The sequence below is a fragment of the Marmota marmota genome, unplaced genomic scaffold (assembly GCF_001458135.2).
Source record: "Marmota marmota marmota unplaced genomic scaffold, marMar, whole genome shotgun sequence".
NCBI lineage: Eukaryota > Metazoa > Chordata > Mammalia > Rodentia > Sciuridae > Marmota > Marmota marmota.
Genome location: NW_026000057.1, coordinates 19,805,579 through 19,821,241, shown reverse-complemented (window position 1 = coordinate 19,821,241; position 15,663 = coordinate 19,805,579). Strand labels below are relative to the sequence as shown.

The 15,663-nt window shown below is 37.4% G+C and overlaps 1 pseudogene; it reads right to left on the bottom strand.

The window, feature by feature from the left end:
- The window catches only part of LOC107141308, a 303,686-nt pseudogene that overhangs the window by 83,180 nt on the left and 204,843 nt on the right, over positions 1–15,663 (bottom strand).

Here is a 15,663-nt window from a genome sequence, read left to right as displayed (position 1 = left end):
TCAGGTCCATGAATCAAGCAATATTGCCCTCTCACAATATTGTTTCCATTAACTAATTTTTACAATTATGCTTTGTGTCTCCGAAGCTTTAGGCCCTGCTGGATTAGAGGTCCTGAATCCTAAAGAGTCAGGGAATAAAGGAATACCTAGCACTGAAAATAAAGGAAAGGTTCTATAGGATCTGACCATGTCACTTAGTCACTTTGAGTTTTTCACACTACTAGAATAGCAGAATGGAGTTATAATTTTGGTCATCCCTGTCACCTGGCAGGTTCTGGTTGTCGCTACATAATGGGCAGAGAATTCATAGAGGAACTTGGAGTTTCCATGCTCCACATGCTGGTAGGGGCATGAGAGCCAAGACACTCAGCCCTTAGGTTTGAAAATTCGAATCACTGTGCCAGGCAAACAGCTTAGTAGAGCTGAAGTACTGACAAAGAATGAGGACTTGGGCTGGGGAGGTGGCTCAACAGGTAGCGCGCTCACCTGGCATGCGTGCGGCCTGGGTTTGATCCTTAGCACCACATACAAACAAAGATGTTGTATCCACCGAAAACTAAAAAATAAATATTAAAAAATTCTCTCTCTCTCTCTTTCTCTCTCTCTCTCTCACACACACCTTAAAAAAAAAAAAAAAGAGAATGAGGACCTTCTAGAAAGGATGGTATAGGAGAGAAGTAAAGAGTTATGACCAGAGTCTGTAACTAGTAGCAGCAGTGGAAACCAGCTAGTTCCATGAACCCTCTGTATTATTTTCTAGAGATTACAACTAGTCTCCGAAATAGTACAGGAAGGACTTAAGATGATCATATGTGGGTCTGCATGGTGCAAGAGGTAGACTGAAGTGGGTGCTGTCACATCTCCTCTGTGCTCCTGCACTTTGGGTTGCATCTGTGGTGGGCAGTTCCATGTGGGCTGACCTCATGCTGACAGCATTCTTCCTCAAGCCTGCGCCACACCTCTCTCCACATTTCTGCTCTTAGGCCTTCTCTAAATCCAAAAGAATTTCAGCTCTTGTGTAAGTATAGCTGGAATTGCAGGCATTAACACCCCATGAGCACCCTTAACCAACAGGGATCAGTCCAGGAAAAAAAAGCCCCAACTTCCTGTTTTGCAGATGAAATTATGGGAGGCATTCCTTCCTGCTCAGAGAGAAGGAATCCAGTCCCTTTTGCTTACAGAGAAAATTTCAGCAGTGCACCTCTGTATCAACATTCTTCTTTTCCTGCCTTACTATGTTTCCTACTCCAGTTTCCCAGTATTGCCTCTTAAATAAAGTACACGAACCAAGTCTTTGTCTTAGCTCTTCTTTCTGGGGAAAGCAAACCAAAGTACTCTCCCAGTAAAGCAGAAACAAGTATTTCTCCTGTGACTGCTGTTCATTCATAAAATGCTGTCCTTTTTTACAGAGGAGATATGCTACAGATAATCTGAGGAATCCACACAAATTCAGAGCTAGTAAATAAGTTCAACAAATGTGCTGGATATAAGATTAAGTTATTAAAGAATGAGTGATTTTCCTTTGTAATAGCAATATACAACTGGAAACATAATGGAAGACAAGACTATGTTTATTATAGAAACAAACCATTAAATAGTAGTGAAAAATAATTGTGGTAAAAACAAACAAACAAACAAAACATTGAGAGCTGGGGTTATGGCTCAGTGGTAGAGTGCTTGCCTCACATGCTTGAGGCACTGGGTTTGATCCTGTAAGGGTCCGGCGAAGCATCAGAGGAAGAGACCACCAAGAGACTGACTCATGCAATTGCAGAAGGGGATTTATTGGGGATCCATTCCAGCGCGCTGGGGCTCCGTGCTCACTCAAGAAGGGAGAGCAGCCCAGAGCCCCGAGCAGGGGCTGAGCACTGCTTAAGTACACTTTTTGGGGAGGGCGGAGGCTTTGCATACATCAGGACAAATCATCATGAGGCGCGGGAAAAATCAAACAACAATTCCTAAACCTGATTAGCACATTCATTGGCAGGAACAGGTCAGGCGGGGGTGATTGGTCACTCCTAAGTGGGGTACACATTCAAACTGATTGGTTCAGGCCCTGCGATGCCTACGTGCCAAGTCACACAGGGCCCTAGGTTATTAAACAACCAAATGGTCAGGGGGAATATTTACTGGGCAGTTCCGGTATTGTCCTAACAGCTACAGGAATTTCAGGTTTTGCGTGTAGCATAGGAACTTAACAATACCTGGTCCTTTACTTTTTAACTCAGGCCTTGCAGCTTAGAAACTTTACACTGCCCGGTCTTTTACATTTTAACTCAGGCTTTGCAGTTTAGAAGCAGCTTAGAAACTTTACCCTTTCAATCCTCAGCACCACAGAAAATAAATAAATAAAGATATCGTGTCCATTTACAACTAAAAAATATTTTTTTAAAAATTGATATTAATGAGTACATGAGATTATTAAGAAATTTTAAGAAATAGTAAAAGGACCTAAATGAAGATCTGAGTAAATGGAGACTCTGTTTTTGATGTAAAAATGTCAGTTTTTCCCAAACCAATAAATCCAACATAATGCAAATTGAATTTCAGTGGCATTTGTCTCCTCTTTTCCTTTAGGAGCCCTTAAACCTTTTTCTAACATGTGTGTAGAAAAACGGTTCATAAGCGTACCTTGAGTGAGTTAGCAAATAAAAACAAAAATGAAGAGAAGCATTGCCTTCCTACAATGAACATATTTTGCTTTAGACCTGGTACTAAAAATTGTCATGCAGAAAGAGTCATATATGTATATAAAAGTCAAAAGAATTCAAAACCAGACACACATATGTGTGAATCTGAACTATATCAATGATACCATGACCTAATAAAGAAAAATGACTTAACAGAGAATTTTGACACTGGCTCATTGTATGGTGAAAAATACCCATGGGCCTTATATCCCACAGAGTCACTCTTATCCTGAAATAAATGTGAACGATAAAAACCATAAGTTTAATGAATAAGAATTTGGATATCTTGCAGATGTCTCTTTTCAACTCCCCAAACCCAATAAGGCAAAACATTAGTGGATTTTTACTATGTGGCAATGAAGGAAACATTGGCAGTTTATCAAATGGATGAGAGATATTAACAGTGTCCAAAACATTAGTGCTAATATGATGCAAGAAACTTAGACACACAGGTGACTTTGATCCAATTGACAAAAAGGCAGTGAACAAAAACATGCTTGTTTCCCATTAGCTCAAAATATATGATTTTAACAGTTTGAGTAGGCAGTTTTCAAAATGCAAACTCAGGTGCTTAACAACCATATAAGGGACTGTTCAACCCTTTTAGGAATCAGGCAAAATAAAATGAGTCTCTCGTTGGCACCATTCCTCTAACAGATGAGGAAGCTGGAAGGCACCAGTGCTGCTGAGGGTGTGGCTAGCCCTGGAGTCCTTGTGTGTGTGCTGAGATTGTAGACAGGGCAGTCACTCTAGAGGGCAGCCTGAGAGTTCTGGGAAAAAGTCTTTATATACTGGAGTTCCAGCACTCAACACCTATTATATGCCCACAGAGGAAGCCATGAAAAGTCAACAAGGGAATGATGTATGCACAAAGACTTTTAAATGGAGGCATTAGAGACAACTGTTCACTGTAAACTTCGTGTTAAAAATAATGCAAGTGAGAAGAAAACCAATCACATTTTTCAAAGCACAGTCAATTGTTGCTTAACAAAAGGGTAGTGTCTGAGAAACACATCATTAGGTGCTTTCGCGGTAGTGTGAACATCATAGTGTGCACTTTCTCAGCCCGAGATGCTACAGCCTATCACACACCTAGGCTGTGTGGCTATCCCTAGGTTACACATATTACAGCATGCTACTGAATATTGTAGGTATTTGTAGCACAATAATATTTTTGTATCTAAATATATATAAACACAGAAAAGATACAGGGAAAATAGGGCATAGGGGATAATAATGGTACATCTGTACAGGGCACTTCCCATCAATGGAGCTCACAGGGCCAGGAATTGCTCTGGGCGAGTAGTGAGTGTTGAGCGAATGTGAAGGAGCCCCAGGACGTCAGTGAGCACTGCTGTAGGCTTTGTAAACACATTGCACTTAGGCTACACAGAATCTGGAGGGAAAGATATTTTTCTTTCTTCAATAATAAATTAATAGCTTATTGTGGCATTTTTACTTCATAAACTGAAAATTTTTTGATAACTTGACTCTTGTAAAAACATTCACTTAAAGCCCAAACTTACTGTGCAGCTCTGTAAAAAGTTTCTTTATTTATCTCTCTGAACTTTACTGTTATTTGAGATTGGGCTGCTGTGTCACTCTGTTTTGCTGTCTCTGCCACACAGTGCTTTTTGTGTAACATAAATCTCTTTTCTGACTTTTTTGAAATTTCTTTATTTTGGGGGTTCAGCTGGACTTCTATATGTGTAGTAGGAACATTTTTTTTTCTTGGAATTTGTTGACCTTTTAAAATCTGTGAACAATCACTTTTGATGATTTGGGGGAAAACTTTATGTTTTTGTCACTTAATATGAACTATAAATTTGTAACTAATTTTATATGCAGACATCATATGTTCTAATAATATATAATCTTATATTAATCTACTCTAGCAATTAGCAAAATTAAGATCTCATGGCAGCTTTATGATACAATATGAAGTAAAAAGTCAGTAAAAAGTGTGCACATGTGTTTGAAGTATTTAAATATATATGTATGCTAAAGACTGTTAGAAGAATTTTCAGTAAATATTTAGTTTTCATTTGGCAATATCAGTATCTTTTATTGGCCTTTCAAATTTGAAATTGTTCAGAAACACATTCCTTGTGTTCATTCAACAGACTTATTTGTTTGTTCTGTTAGTAGAAGGGATAGGGAATTACTACCATTCACCCAGAGTAGCTTTCCACACAAAGTCCTATTCCTTAGGTGGGTTAAATCTGAATTGTGTTCTACACTGTTTGCCAGAATCAACAAATATCTATGGCCAGCCAGCTTGATATCACGTCCTTTACTGACACTTAAACCTTCCTGTCCTTCCCACTTTGCTGTTCCCATTGCCTCCACCTCCCAAATTAGCCATCTGCCCTGCCTGGAATGCTTGTCTGGAGCTGTTCTTCTGAGGGACCTAAAAATAAGACACTGTGCATGGCAGCCCTGTGTATAAAGGTAAATGGCTACCCAGGATGTTTGTATGTTTCTAATAAACATGGAAATGTGTCAATTGTGTCGTTTGTGGAAATAGAAAGAGAAGGTGTCTTTTTCACACTCTAATCCTTTACTAAAAGTCTTCTGATAAAAGACAAATGACTCAACAGTTTCCACTTGGAAAATAGAAATTCTTACATCTACTATTCTATCATCTTTCTTAAAAAGTAAAGTGTTCAGTTCTGCACAACTATGAAATTCTTGAGACTCAGAAGTGTAACATCTTAATTTATTCTGTCTTATAGACTTAATTTATTCTGTCATACAGATGGGAAAATGATAGGGAACAGGTGGAGACTGTATTCTCCATGACTAAAGAAGAAAAATGTATTGAACTTCAGGATAAAAAGAAATAATTTGGCAAAATTTTGCAAGTGAAGTAAAATATAGTATAGTAAGTATCATGAAGACTTTCTAGTGACCATAATCATCATATGGCACATGGTCAATACATAGAGATGCCACAAAAAGACTACATTTTAAATTGAATTTTTTTTTTTACATTTACCAATGTGGTGGTACATATACTAAATGTGTACACTGTATACCACTGGAATGCAAACTTTAGTGCCAAGGAATCAAGAACTTTGTGAAAATGCATTTATAAGAAATTAAAGGTAGAGATGAAGCCATGGAGTGAGATGTTAAAGAAACTTAGTATTACTATTTCACTTCTAATATAAGCTAAGATGGAAAGGCCCATGTGCTCCCCTTTGCAGTAGAGATAATTGTGGACATATGTTACCAATTAAATGAACCACTTGTCAATGTTTAAGGACAGCATTTGAAGAGGGAAGCTTTCTTCTATTGGTTATTCAACAACTCTGTGTGTTCTCTTGCTTGTCCCATTAGCTCCCACTCTGTCACTTTAGTGAACAGTTTTTTAAACATAACATTCTTATTTGTATTGAGAAATAGATTTCCCTCAGAAATTTAAGGAGACCCTCCACTAATGATAACAACTGCTACTAACTCAAATTTGGATAATATTTTCTGAGGATGGGTGAACTTCCAACACCTAAGTGTCCTTTTCATTAAATTTAACTTCATTTGAATTATAAAGTGTAGTTTTAAAGTACCTGATCATAATTTTTGAGAACTATATTCTTCAAGTAGTACAAACCAAAACCTTTTAGTTTTTTAATACTTTATTAATTTCAAAACTTTCTTAATATCTTGCTTAACATAAACATATTTGCTGAGATAAAACTTTTGAGTGCATATTAAAAAAGAAGTAGTCAGTTGGTCCTACTAGATAAGTTATATCATTAAAATTAGATGCAAATGAATTGAGATACATGGGAAAGAGAAAATGCAGAAGTTTTACTACTAAGCAAATTACTGAAAAAGGAAAACTTAATGACAATGTAAGAATCCGTCTGATTTTCTCAACTATGGTTAGAAACACCATTTTATCTTATACTTCATCTTTGTTTGCTTTCTCAGCTCATTTCAAACAAGTATTAATATTATATAAAATTAAGATATACACTTAGTCCTGCAAGACTAACAAGTAAATATAGTACCTAAGACTAATCTGCATAATTTATATAAATTCTAGAATAATGACTACATACACATTTTGTGGTTTGGAGCTCTTTTCTACTTGATTTTTAAAAAACATTCACCCTAGGAAAGTAGTTGAAATAAAAATAGTCCTTTCTTTTTAAATTTTTTTTTTCGTTGTAGTTGGACACAATATCTTTATTTATTTTTATTTGGTGCTGAGGATCTATCCCAGTGCCTCACATGTTTGAGGCGGGTGCTCTACCAATGAGCTACAGCCCCAGCCCAAATTGTCCTTTCTTAAAAGAAAACCATGTATTGAGCTCGCAAGTTACTCCTGAAGGGAAAGGCAGGCTCTAGTTCCCTTCACACATTGGAAAATGGCAATACAGATTTTGTGGTTGGAAGTGAAACTCAGAAGCTCTCTGACAGGTCCCATCTAGCTTTAAAAGGCGACTTCGTCATCAACTGAGAAGATGCAGGAAAAATGGCAATTGAGCATACCACTCAGTATGTAAGGGTCCGGCGAAGCGTCGGAGGAAGAGACCACCAAGAGACTACTCATGCAGTTGGCAGAAGGGGATTTATTGATCCAGCATGCTGGGGCTCCATGCCCACTCAAGAAGGGGAGAACAGCCCAGAGCCCAGAGCAGGGGTTGAACAATGCTTAAGTACACTTTTTGGGGAGGGCGGGGGCTTTGCATACATCACAGTCTCCTTTAACAAATCACCTTACACCCGGGAAAATCAAACAACAACTCCTAGACTTGATTAGTACATTCATTGGCGGGAACAGGTCAGGCTGGAGTGATAGGTCATTCCTAAGGAGGGGGTTACATTTAAACTGGTTGGTTTAGGCCCTGAGGTGTGTACGTGCTGGACTGCACAGGATCTTAGGCTATAAATCAACTAAATGGCCAGTAGGGCATTGTCTTAACTGCCTCAGGAATTTAACCCATGCTTTGCAGTTTAGAAGCAGGTTTACAATGCCTGGTCCTTTACATTTTAACTCAGGCTTTGCAGCTTAGAAACTTTACCCTTTCAAGTACACTTTTCAAGGTTTTTTGTTTTGTTTGTTTGTTGTTTTCTCCCTGAACTCAATATTCATATCTAGATTTCCATATGAGAAAAAGAAAAAAAAACTTTGATCCACCAGTAAAATTTATATAAAGTTTATATAAAATAAATAATGTTCAGAAGATAACAATGAGCCACAAAGAGGAGCATGATATGTTAATATGAGTGTAATATGTTAATATGAGTGTAATATGTTAATCAGAGTGTATAAATAGTATAATTGTTATGGTTATTGGGACAACTGCCTTCTTGTCCCTCAGGAACACAAACACCAACCACCATTATATTGTATGGAAAAATGAAGGTCAGGACACCAAGACCTGGAAGCAACACTTTATGAGTAGCCATAGCCCTGAGGGGTAATTCCCAAAGTCTGAGCCCCAAGTACAGCAGGCTTTGACTTTTATACATAAGCAAGTTTGGTGTGTATCAAGGCAAGGGAGTTGGTGCAATTCTGTTGGAGGGTGTATTCTATATTACTTATATGGATACAAACACTCTGCTTGTCAGTAGCCTAGGGACTCAGCTCAGACAGTTTAGGGACTTTTACTGCACTAAGCCTAAAGGGGGGTTGTTCTGTCCCCAATACTTTGTTTCCTGCTTCTCCTACAGTGGTTATCTTCTTACAGATACTTATTAGCTGCTACAAACCTCTATGGTTAAATGTCAGTAAGTGAAGCTGCTATGTGTCAGCTTGCAAAACCACAGCCTGTCAGCTCTTAAACTGCTAAAGTTTCCATTCTCTTCTACCACAATGCATGGATATTAGTGCTCCAGTTTTCACCTCCACTTTCTGCACCCTCTGTGGACTGGGAGGAGGAAGGGCAGGATCCTCTGGGACAAGGTTGACCATTGAGTCCCGCAGGTGTGCCTAGACGGTGACTTATCTGGGAAGCTGCATCATCAGATTCCCAGCGCTCCAGCTCTTCCTACCCAGCTGCTCCCTGTGGATTTCACTGTCACAACCCAGTCTTTTATCCTAATAAGGGAAATGAAACCAAGGTGTTGTTGGTGGGGTTATGCATACTCTGGCACATAGTAATTTTCTTAGGACATTCAGGGGCCAAATAATCTATTAGAGCAAATAACAGTAATTCTCAGTCCCTGGAATAATTGTTCACTTAATTATACCCTCCATTAAAGGCAGGGCCAGTGTGTGGGGTACTGAGTGACACCTCCAGATTCTCATTTGATCTGTGGTTATAGAGGTAGACAAGCATCTTAGGGGAAGGATTTTAAAATATGTCTACCCTGATGTTTTATAGAATCAAAGAGTGAATATGTTTCAAAGGAAAACAATTTGAAAGTGATGGTGAATATAAACAATGGTATGAATAGAGAACAATTTATTTTTCTCTTCTTCAATACTTCAACTAGAACACTGTATCACCAATGTATATTTTAAAAATATTTTTAGTTGTTAATGGACCATTTATTTTATTTTATTTATACGTGGTACTGAGAATGAAACCCAGTGCCTCACACATGGTAGGCAAGTGCTCTACTACTGAGCCACAACCCCAGCTTACCAACATATATTTTTATCTATAAAACACTTGTTCACCCATCAGGTATTTTCCAGCCCATGACCACTGACCTTGGCCTCCCCATCTAGCAGTCTCCCAAGCATATTGTTGAACTTGGACACCATTCTGCCAGTGGAGTGCTCCATGCAGCCCACACATCTCACTCACTGCAGGAAATTTCAGTCAAGAGGGCCAAAGCCACTGTGTCATTGTCATTTCAGCCTATTTAGCTTTCAAAATGGAAAGGCTATTTTTCCTTAAACAATATAATGACATGAACTGTCACATTTTTTTTTTCTCCTTTTGCTGTGCTGGAAGGACACCCAGAGCCTCAGACATGCTGAATGAGCACTTTGCCATTGAGCTCTTTCTCACCTCAAAACAACACATTCTACATCATCTTGAGGTCTGGAGATAAAAGTTCACACACTTCTACTGGGAGTTCTAACTGCAGCAATTTTCCTGCCAGTTATCTTAAAAATATAAGCTTATCTCCTTATTCAGATGTTCTAATTTTAGAAATTTTGTTTGGTACTAGGGATTGAATCTAGGGACACCTCACCATTGAGTCACATCTCCAGTCCTTTTCATTTTTAGTTTTGAGGCAAGCTCTCACTAAGTTGCTTAGGGCCTCACTAAGTTGCTGAGGCTGGCCTTGAACTTGTGATCCTCCTGCTTTAGCCTCCAGGATTATGAGCATGTGCCACCACACCTTGCCAAATTTAGAAATTTTTCTAACAAACACTTTTGTGTGTATAAATATTGGTTGCACAGGTATTCACTAGAATGCTGCTTATTAATAGTGTATCCTTGACAAATGGCTACATTAAACAATCCATAGAATATTGCTTAAATAAGCTGTTGTTCATCTATGCAATGGAATTCTAAGAAGAGACCAGAAAGTATTTTGTTACAGAACATTTAATAAAATAGAATTTTGTTCATAATAAATTAAATGAAGCAGCTATAAAACACTGTACTGTGTTATTATCCACTATTTTGAAAAAAATAAAAGTGTATAAGTGCCTTAAAAAGTGAATCAGAGACCACTTCTGGAATGGCAGCACAAGAGCTCTGTAGATTCTCTGTCTGGTGAAACAACTATAAGTGTTAAAAATTACTACTGACAACTCAAACAATTAAATGCTTTAGAAATTGTATTGCTTAAAGTCTGCCCTCTAACATTACTTAGTACAGAAATGTTTTGAAAAATTATTTCCAGATTTGTTGCCTCCTACTTCCTTAAATACTGCAATTCCTTTGTAACTTTGCTTATTATTAATACTCTAGGAATGTGGGGGTCCAGGAGTTACCTTGATTTATATGACCCGTGTGATGTCACATAGCTGTCATAGATGTGGGATGCAGTTCTAACAGCAACAGGGTCCATTGGTTCCATGCCATATGTATTCTGTAGGATTTTTATTTTACATGAAAACTCTTTCTGAAGCATACATGTATGTGACTTGAGAGGCAGGGGCAGAGTGGATTAGAGGGTTAGTGTAAAGATTAAATAAGTTTAATCTAACACATAGTAGCTTCTAAAGCATAAGCCATTATCATTAGAATTATTATGAGTGCTGTTGCTATGTCATTCAAAACATGTCCCATGTAGTTCTTTTTTATGCCTAATGTTCTCTCACACCCACTATATTTTATTAACTAATAACAGTGATTTGATAGTGACTTGATATAAATGCTTTGCAAATGCTGTGTTGGTTAGTTTTTCATCACTGTGACCAAAATAAAATACCTGACAAGAAAAACATAGAGGCGAAAAGATTTATTGTGCTTCATGGTTTCAGAAGTCCTAGTTCATGGTCAGCTGACTATTGCAGAAATGTCATGCAAGTGCCTGGCTGAGGAAATCCACTCAGCTCATGGCAGCTACAGAGCAGAGAGAGAGAGAGTTGGGAGGGTGGAGAGGAAGGGGCCAGGGAAAGATAATATATATGTTATTGCTTCAGATAATAAGTCTTTATTGAGTACCTGTAAAACATAGATACTGGNGGGGGCGGGCAAAGAGGGAGGCCAGGGAAAGATAACATGTATGCTGTTGCTTCAAATAATAGGCCTTTATTGAGTATCTGTGAAACACAGACTCCAGGAAAGGGAGGAAAAATTATTTAGGGGCAAATTATTCAGGGATAATTAGGTTTTACCTACTGAATGAATGGATGAATGAATGAGAGACTGTCTGTATCTTTATGTACTACAAAATATATATTCTGCCAGGCGCAGTGGCGTACACCTGTAATCCCAGCGGCTTGGGAGGCTGAGGCAGGAGGATGGCAAGTTCAAAGACAGTCTCAGTAAAAGCAAGGTGATAAGCAACTCAGTGAGACCCTGTCTCTACATAAAATACAAAAAAGGGTGGAGATGTGGCTCAGTTGTTGAGTGCCCCTGAGTTGAATCCCCAGTACCCACCCACTACTCCCAAAATCTCTATGTATTTTTCTCAACCGGATTATATGTGTTTTCAGTGCATGGTTTGTATTTCTTTATGCTCTTCATGTTGCTTAGTAAAATTATGTGAAACTAATAAAAGTCTTAGGCTTGCTGGTTGATTAACATTCCATTTAAAAATTACACATAATTTTAGGTGGTATAATACCAGGAGAATAGAGGGAAACATAGAGGGGCAAGAAATCCTTTGTGAGAGGAGGCCTTGGAAAGTTATTCCTTCATATCAAAATTATAGAAGATATGGATTCCAAAGGGCACAAAAAAACCCTGCAAATAAACACATGTATTAATATAAACTTAAAAATCATAAACATACATTTGAGAAGGATGGACTTTAAACCAGACAGAAAATTGAGATTAATTACGTGGCAATTATCTTAAAAAACAAAAATAGAACTCCTAAATGGGCAGCATTCTCACTACTAGAAATATATACAAAAAAAAAATGAAAATCAGAACACTAAAGAGAACTCTGCACGCCTGTGGATATTGTAGCACTATTCACAGTGGCTAAGATAAGGAATCAACTAGTGTCCATTAACTGACGTTCCTTATTGCTTGTGTCACCTGAGCAGGTTTGGTGGCTTAAACAATATGATCCTCAGTTTCTTCCTCTGTAAGATGGAATACTTAACTACACCACAGTACTTTTTGGTGTGTAAATAGTAATAACTAAGATTCATATAGTACAAGGTGGACCCTTAACAAATATCTAATAGCAGTGCTTCTTCTTTCCTAAGTGGTCTGCTATAGCACATTTATTAGAAACATCAGCACTTTAACATGTACCGTCTTATGCTGGAATCAAATGATCATAGATTCAATGTACTATATAATTCCTATAATTAACTGATAAAAAGCTTCAAGGGCTATGTTTTCTTCAATGAATATTAATGGCACCTTTGTCTAATATGAGGTAACTCTATGTATGTGGATTTGTCTCTGTTTCTTCTATTCTGTACCATTGGTCTGTTTGGGTGTCAATATCATGCCATTTTTTTTCCCACTATTGCTCTGTAGTATAGTTCAAGTTCTGGTGTTGTGATGCCTCTTGCTTCACTCTTCTTGCTAAGGATTGCTTTGGCTATTCTGGGTCTCTAATTTTTCCAAATGAATTTCATGATTGCTTTTTCTAGTTCTATGAAGAATATCATTGGGATTTTAATAGGAATTGCATTAAATATATATAACACTTTTGGTAGCATAACTATTTTTATACTGTATTAGTTCTGCCTATCCAAGAGCATGGGAGGTCTTTCCATCTTCTAAAGTCCTCTTTAATTTCTTTCTTTAGTGTTCTGTAGTTTTCATTGTAGAAGTAATTCACCTCTTTTGTTAGGTTGATTCCCAAGTACTTTTTTTTTTTAAGGCTATTGTGAATGGGGTAGTATTTCTAATTTCTCTTTCAGTGGATTCATCACTGATGTATAGGAACACATTTGATTTATGGGTGTTGATTTTATATCCTGCTACTTTGCTGAATTCAACAAATGGTGCTGGGAAAACTAGAAATCCATATGTAGCAAAATGAAATTAAATCACTCTTGTCCTGCACAAAAGTCAACTCAAAGTGGATCAAAGACTTAGGCACTAGAACAGAGACCTTGCACCTAATACACGAAAAGGTAGGTCCAAATCTCCACCATGTCAGTTTAGGAACTGGCTTCCTTAACAATACTCCTAAATCGCAAGAAATAAAATCAAGAATCAATAAATGAGACGGATTCAAACTAAAAATCTTCTTTTGAGCAAAGGAAACAATTTCTGTAATGTGAAGAGCCTACAGAATAGAAGAAAATATTTACCACCTGCAGGTACCTCCAGGACACATACAGAACTCAAAAACCTTAACATTAAACCCCTTGCCCCCCAAATAATCGAATCAATAAATGGTCTAAGGAAATGAACACACACATCACAGAAGAAGATATAAAACCAATTAAAAATATATATATAAAAAAGTGTTTAACATTTCTAGCAAAGATTTCATCTTACTCCAGTCAGAATGGCAATTATCAAGCATACAAGTAACAATAAATGTTGGCAAGGATGTGGGGAAAAAGATACACTCATACATTGTTGGTGGGACTGCAAACTGGTGAAAACATGGAAAGCAGTAAGGAAATTGCTCAGAAAATTTCAAATGACCCCGCTATCCCACTCCTCAGTTTATACCTGAAAAACTTAAAATCAGTGTAGTATAGTGACATGGCCACTTCAGTGTTTATGGCAGCTCATTTCACAATAGCTAAACTATGGAACCAACCTAGATGCCCTTCAACAGATGAATGGATAAAAGAAAATTAAAGTGATTTAATTTCATTGTATATATATGCACAATGGAATATAACTCAGCCTTAAAAAAGAATGAAATCATGGCATTTACACATAAATGGATGGAACTGGAAAATATTATGCTAAATGAAATAAGCCAATCCCCAAAAACCAAAGGCCAAATGTTTGATATGCGGATGCTAATTCACATTAAGGAGGTGGGGCTTAGGGACTAATAGAGGTACTTTGATAGGCAGAGGAAAGTGAAGAAAGGGGAGGGGTATAGGGATAAGAAGGATAGTAGAATGAATTGAACATTAATACCCTATGTGCATGTATGACTACAGGACCTATGTAACTCTAAATCATGTACAACCAGAAGAATGTTATACTCCATTTATGTATGATGTGTCAAAATGCATTCTACTGTCATGTATAACTAATCAGAAAAATTTTTTTAAAAAGCTTTAAGGGGGAGAAATATATCTTACATTTTTTTTTTCTATACGGCTGAAAATCCAGCAGTTTATTAATACTTACCTGATTCCTAAAGTACATACTAAACCCTTTATTAAATTATTTGGGGATTAAATACCATTTAATAAATTCTCTATCACTTAGCCCTCTTTCCCCCTTAAAATATGTGGATAATTAAGATTACTAAGACAAATGAGTTGGCAGTAGTCATCCACACTTGTTGTGTTTAGCAGTTCATCTTAAGCCAACAATTAACATCCACAATACTCACTACACGTGTACTGATCAGAGAAAGAGGAATGGCTCCCTCACCAGTCGTCCTTGAAACAAAGTACCAAGAACAGTCTTCCTCAAGTGTTACATGACCTGTCACATCTCAAACTATATTTGATCTGAGTTAAAGATTTAAAATTCTAACCCTTTAACATTCATGGAATGTGAATGAAACTGAATAAGATGTGACCTCTCCCTCCAAAAGAGAAACTCATAGTGTTCCCAGGGAACACACTGCCTGCTCAACTCTACCAAGGGGTGGACACAGAATGCAGAGTCCTTCTGTGGATCGGAAGCCATTTGAGTGAACAAAGTTGACATGAAAGTGTAAGGTTGAGGCTCCAAAGCCAACTAAACAATTCAGTTGATTACTTTCAACTAACATAAAATTAGAATATACTTTGGGTGGATTGATTACTATACACCATTCTGGGGTTTTAGCCTGTTGGTTTGTTGTTTTTAAAGGGATTTTTAAAAATTTAAATTATTTAAAAATTTTGACTTGTAAATATAGTATAGATACAGGTAAATATGTAAATCAAAGTGCTTTGGGCACTGATTTAAAAATGGATCTTTCTTATTTTCCTATTGTGCTTAAGAACCAATATACAGACTTTTGGTTTTGAAATTCTCAGAATCTGGCTTTTGTTGCTTCAGCGAAAGGGAAGCAACAGACTTCCTTGTTGTGCAGCAGGTTCTCCAGCATTCTTCCAGCTTTGAAGAATGATTATTGTTAACAGAGATTTTACCAGCAAACAGGAGCTCAGTGCTCTCTTGTACCATGTCTGGGTATCCCAGATGGCTTTGAGTGACAGTTTTGTACACTCTAGGAGTCAGTTACATCCTTAGTTGGTGGGGATGGCAATTCAACTGCCCCTCAATGA